We start from the raw sequence: 6,425 nt of genomic DNA on the forward strand, positions 1-6,425 counted from the left end.
TATGACCTGAGTAAAATATATATATTTTTAGATGCAATCGCAAAATTCAAGGGTTTGGCAACACTTCCGGGAAGAATAGACAAGAATAGACAAACTACACACCCACACACACACACACACTTCTGCCATGTCAGAGGACACCTGGACCACCTATTGAGATGTGCCATTTGTTCAGTAAATCAGGTGATAAATGATGTTGTAGGGAGGCTGCAGTGGGTCTTGAAGGTGATTTCCTGGTCAGCTTTGCAGACACAGTAGGCCTATGTTGCTTCTCTGTCCTGTTCCTATTTAACCTGACTGACACTGTGCTGTTTGAGAGGAAGAAAGCTCATATCTTAATGTTTTTAAAACAAATACATGCCTTATATTGTGGATTATGTAAATATCCAAAGATATCTCATACATGTAGACTGATGATGAGTTTTTATCATCAACCTCCTTTGTGTGTCTCTACCAGCAGGACCCATTTCCTGCCAATGGTTATGATGTGACTTACAGCACTGTTGTCCCCAAGAGGAGGAACCAGCTAAATGTACAGACCAAGGTAAGGCTGCTATTCTGATCACTATGATGTTAGTAGATGAAATTGTATCTGTGTTGTTCTATTGCCTTTATGTACCTATTCCTGTGTGTTTCCAAGCTGTAGTCTACATTCCATCATCACAAATTGTCCCTCTTCACCTCTCTACCTGTTTGTGTGTCTCTCCTCTATTCTAGGCAGAACCAGATGATAATGTGGTCTACAGCTCACTATCCCTACAGCTGGACCCATTTCCTGCCAATGGTGATGATGTGACTTACAGCACTGTCGTCACCAAGAGGAGGAACCAGCGAAATGTACAGACCAAGGTAAGGCTGCTATTCTGATCACTATGATGTTAATAGATTAAGTTGTATCTGTGTTGTTCTATTGGCTATGTGGCAGACTGGTGCATGGGGTTATAGATGAAGTCACATATCAGAATCAGGTTTATTGTCCTACAAGAAGAACATCAGGAAACAAACAACAGTTAGACATAAATAGTCCCACCCACCTGCCCAGGAGGAAGATACATGGATCTGTTTAGAATTGTCATTGTCCCTGGGATGAAACTCCTCCTGAAGCTTGCAGTGAGACATTTAAGTGTCCGATATTAAGAAGGGACCACTATGGAGTGGGGGAGTCCAATCAGTTTAGATGCTGTGTTGGTGATCCTTAATAGTTTATTGTGGTGTGAGACTGTGAGCAGGTTGTGGTAGCAGATACTTCAGTAGATGAGTAGTGGTGATGATGCTCCGGTAGAGTAGCAGAAGGAGTTTGGGTTTATCAGACAGGTGGATCAGACGCCTGATGACAGACAGACGTTTCTGGGACTTCTTAGTTATTTCAGTGGTGTGTTGATCAAAGGTTAGCTTGTGGTCTATTGTAATTCAGAGGTAGTTGAATGAAGGAATCATTTCAACGGCCTCTCTGTTGATGATAGAGCCGTCACAGTTGGGGGTTTTGGGATAGTCAATGGTTATTTATTTAGTTTTGGAGACGTTGCGATCTAGGTAGTTATTGTGGCACCATTCAACTAATTGGGTAACGGATGACTGATATTGCTGGAAGGATGGGGGTTCCTTCAGGAGGAACAGGATGGCTGTGTCGTCAGAGTACTTGAAAAGGAGGGTTTTGTGGTCCGTGTTTTGGCAGTCATTGGTGTTTAGGGTGTAGACACTGAAAATGTGTAAAGCTGTAAACATTTCTGAGTTTTCATGTCTTTATGTATCTCATCCCATTTCAGCTATTCTGCAACAAATGGTTGCAGTGATTCCGAGCTGTAGTCTACATTCCATCATCACAGATTGTCCCCTCTTCACCTCTCTACCTGTTTGTGTGTCCCTCCTCTCTTCTAGGCAGAACCTGATGATAATGTGGTCTACAGCTCACTAGCCCTACACCACACAGGTCAGTGTTGACTTATCTTCTCTCTCATGGACATGGCTGCAGGGGGGAAGGAGAATATTTTCTCCCGCGCTGATGACGACTATTATTGTCCGCTCATACAGGGAGTAAAAAGGCCCAGTGCATTGATTTGGGGAGGGGGGGAACAGACAAGACCATACATTACTACTGTATGTGTACAATACATCACTCTTTAGCCACACACTTTTTTATCCTTATCATACAGAGAAGCTGACTACATTGTTATCATTATTTCTAGAACATGCCTGTATTGTGCAACAAACTACTTTCTTTCCAGCAGAGGGCAGCAACACACAGTGACTGACTGAGTGAAGATCTTGGTCCTAAAGAGCCATTATCCTGGAAGGATAGCCCACCCCCCCCTCCGTGTCACAACATGAGTCATGACTATCTATCTGCCTCCAATATGCTTCTGCCCACACCTCCTAACCCACCCCTGTCTCCTTGTTGTGTCCATAAACTACTGAAGACAGTCTGCTGTGCTTGTTTTGATTATCACCACATATCTGTTATATTAGTTACTGTATGTCCCGCCCACCTGCTCCAATGCCCTTTTCCCTTGTCACTTTTTCCCCACATCACCATCTTATTGATATCATGTATCTAGTCAAATGTAACTGATGCATGATCAAATGTGTATATTAAATATACAAGCTGTATAAAAAAATAAAAAAGTTAATGCTGAATGAAAAATGGATTGAAATAAGTATTAGTATTTAAAAAGTAGGTTAAAACTAGTCCATAGAATGTAATAGTTTATATCTGCCATGGAGGGGGGCATATACACTATAACAGAAGGAGGAAAGAGAGTTAAAGACAGCTATAGCTATTAGGAAGTTCAGTCATTCTCTTTGGTGCCTTGGTCCTTGACACACACATTGTGCATTGGTACCATATAACATACGGAGACACATACGCATAAATGGCTTCTCATCTCTCCCTCTCCATCCATCCTCCTCCTCATCTTCTCCAGACTCTCAGGTAAGGGTAACATGTTTCTATGAAGTGCTGAAGTTGAGGTCAGGGACTGGGACTGGACACATGCTGACACTCTGAAGACAGGAGCAGTAGCTTGTCTTATCAATTACACTTCCTGTATTATATGTGTGGGGGAAATCTGGGACTTTAGACAGAACATCAGTGACATTACAGCAGACCACTGATGCCACCAGAAGAAACATCTTAACAGTGAATATGATTGATCTGAAGATGGATAACACTGGCTGGTACATGTGTAGAGTGGGATACCTTATGATGCCTGTTCACATCACTGTCAGACGACAAACCACCACACAAAGTACCACCACTATGACCAGTGTGTAAAGAGCAATCAGATACTGTAGAATTAATTCTTAAAAGTCATGGGGGGTTGACAATTGTTTTAAGATGGTCATACTATGGATCATTTTGCTATTTGAAATTGAATTTTAGGACCCCTTTAGGTATAAAAAATGATTTGCTAAAATATTGAAGTTGGCCTTTATAATAATAATAAGCCATTTAGCAGACGCTTTTATCCAAAGCGACTTACAGTCATGCGTGCATACATATTTATTTTTTTTGTGTATGGGTGGTCCCGGGGATCGAACCCACTACCTTGGCGTTACAAGCGCCGTGCTCTACCAGCTGAGCTACAGAGGACCACTTTACTACATTAGCCTAAGAAACACATTGAATAAGACATTCATAAATGGAAAAAAATACAGTAAAGAAATATATACTTTCAATACTTTTGTTCAACCGTGCACGGTTACTTTCAGACGAGTCCCATGACACTTGTGGGGGTTGTAGAGCAAAATGCTTTGTGGGCTTGGGCGTAGGCGTGAATCTATTCAAGTTAGTAGCTAAGTACATTTTGAATTTAAAAAACAAAACAAAAAATATTATAATTAGCTAGCTAGGTACAGCAGGCCACTGTGTGTAGGCTAATGAGCTGCTTGTTAGCTAACCTTACATACTACAGCTAGTTAACGTCATATTATCTTGTTATCTTGATGCCTATTCATCATTGTAAATTAAAAACTCATGCTCCAAATGCATTTGTAGATTACAGCAATGGAAGAGGGTGAAAGGATTTTCTGCTCAGCTATCAGAAAAGAGAGTAGGTGTACTAGCTAGTTAGACAGGGCAGGTTGTGGGATGATATTATGCAAATATTCTGGCGTTCTAGTCCTAGAGAGGAAAACTATGAAGACAGACAAGGAGATAATAGTCAGGGCTGTCTAATTGTAATAAAATGAAGCCTGTTTCTTTGTGATGTCTGTCCTCAGATATGGAGAGCTGTGAAAGCCTGTCTGCAGATGAAGAGGTCCCAATGAATGTCCCAAGAGACTGCTGCCACATCCTTGTATGCCATGGGTTGAATGTATACGTATGTTAGCAAATGTTGTATACTACAATACAATACATTTTTCTAACATGAAATTGTTTACTGCAAATCCAACCATTGTATTCTAGGTACAGTACTGTACATGAAAATAAGCAGCTGGCTTTGTAGGCTAATTACAAATATCAAAAAGGAAAATAATGTGGCGTGGAGAGCATTATAATTCTACCTTGTTTATTTGCTGAGAATTATTTTAGAATACAGAGACAAAATCAGAAGGTCAATGGCATGGAGGAGGATTGCAGAGATGTTAGTGTTGATGATGGGTAGAGAGATTTGCACAACAATGTTTGCAAGTCAAAACCACCATTTCCTTTACCCAAAGTACCCATTCATGTGCATGTAGGCCTATAATCATCAATGTCATGACACCAGTATCATGAAAGAGCCATAAGCTATAATATATGAGAATCATAATGTTAAGATACCATAATCCAATTGGTAGCATATTACATGGGAAATTCATGCTTACAGTATCATTTATAATGTTATAATGCGTGTTACTGCTGATTTTATATCCTTTGGTGGGCAATCGACTCTAGGGGTTTTTTAAGTAATAAACTTGTTTTATTCAGTCTTGCTTGCTTATCATCTGAAACAAATTGGATTATAACCTGATTACAGTAGTCCTACTATTGGTTTGTACTCAACAAAACCCACATGTTCGAGTAAATGACATAAGTTGTAGAAGAAGATCATAGCTTAGCCACAGTGTCTTGTTACAGTTCAGTCTACCCTGTGTCTCTCTGGTACACCAGTCATAATACCATTGTTGTTTTTACCTCACAGCAACCCAAGCTCCAACCACTGAACAATCCTCTTTCTCTCCAACTGCTGAGCCTGTTCAGACTGACAACACAGTCCAAGGTTCTGAGAGGGGCAAGGAGAAGGACACCATGAGGTAATTATCACTCATTCAGCTGTATGTAACACTTATTCTTCCAATTGGATGGCAATATAAATATGAATGTGTGTAACTTCTTCTGTTTTTTCACAGTAGTTTAGGGGAACAAAAACACCCTCCTTAAATGTTTTCACACCAAGTATATAATAATATGCCATTTAGCAGACGCTTTTATCCAAAGCGACTTACAGTCATGCGTGCATACATTTTTTGTGTATGGGTGGTCCCGGGGATCGAACACACTACCTTGGCATTACAAGCGCCGTGCTCTACCAGCTGAGCTACAGAGGACCACATATATATGCCAAGACACTGTTGTCATGGAAACATTTCCCACTTCCTCATATCTCTGTGGTTTGCAGAATTAGCAGCATTCTTTTCTTGTATGGTCAAGTTCCACACATGAAAAGTGTAAAGAGCTGAACAAATAATTCCATTTCGTCATAGCAGCACAAACATTTATATTTATCTATGATGTTTCATGGACTTTATTTTACAATAAACAGACAAATGTACAAATGTGCTAATTAATTAAGGTAATCAGTTGTAATGCCTTAGAGCCTTATGTTACAACTAGTTCATAGAATGTAATAGTTTCTATCTGCCACTGAGGGGGGCATATACACTCAAACAGAAGCAGGAAGAGAGTTAAAGACAGCTATAGCTATTAGGAAGTTCAGTCTTTCTCTTTGGTGCCTTGGTCTTTGACACAAACATTGTGCATTGGTACCATAGAACAGGAGACACATACCCAGAAATGGCTTCTCATCTCTCCCTCTCCCTCCTCCTCCTCATCTTCTCCAGACTCTCAGGTAAGGGTAACAAGTTATTTAGGGGGAAATGACGTGTCAGCATGGTAGGCACAGCTTGACCCATTAATTAATCGTAAAATTGAGGATTAGCTAATAACTGTAAAACAAACTTAATGGATAATATACAGAACATTCAACTATTTATTGATCAACACTTTAAAATGCTCGAACCAGAATCGTACACATCGGAAGCGAACAAGAGCACCACAATTGATTATTTTATTTTATTAGCACATTTGTATGTCTTATATCAAATAAAATCACGTATGGTGTTAATAAAGATGGAGGACCCGGCAGCCTTTTTTAGTTGGTGTTGAGCAGCAACGGTTGAGATTTAAAAAATATATTTTAAAGTTTTATTCAAGGACCATAAAC

The 6,425-nt window shown here is 40.0% G+C and overlaps 1 long non-coding RNA gene across 2 annotated transcripts; it reads left to right on the forward strand.

The window, feature by feature from the left end:
* Positions 1 to 453: 453 nt before the first annotated feature.
* Positions 454 to 2,306, forward strand: LOC123486231. Of its 2 annotated transcripts, none has more exons than XR_006659292.1 (4): positions 454 to 544; positions 718 to 849; positions 1,879 to 1,930; positions 2,226 to 2,306. It is a non-coding gene; the product is annotated as an uncharacterized LOC123486231 (long non-coding RNA). The 2 variants fall into 2 exon arrangements; XR_006659291.1 differs by having other exon boundaries at positions 2,229 to 2,303.
* Positions 2,307 to 6,425: the final 4,119 nt, after the last annotated feature.

Source organism: Coregonus clupeaformis, unplaced genomic scaffold (assembly GCF_020615455.1).
Source record: "Coregonus clupeaformis isolate EN_2021a unplaced genomic scaffold, ASM2061545v1 scaf1078, whole genome shotgun sequence".
NCBI classification, from domain to species: domain Eukaryota; kingdom Metazoa; phylum Chordata; class Actinopteri; order Salmoniformes; family Salmonidae; genus Coregonus; species Coregonus clupeaformis.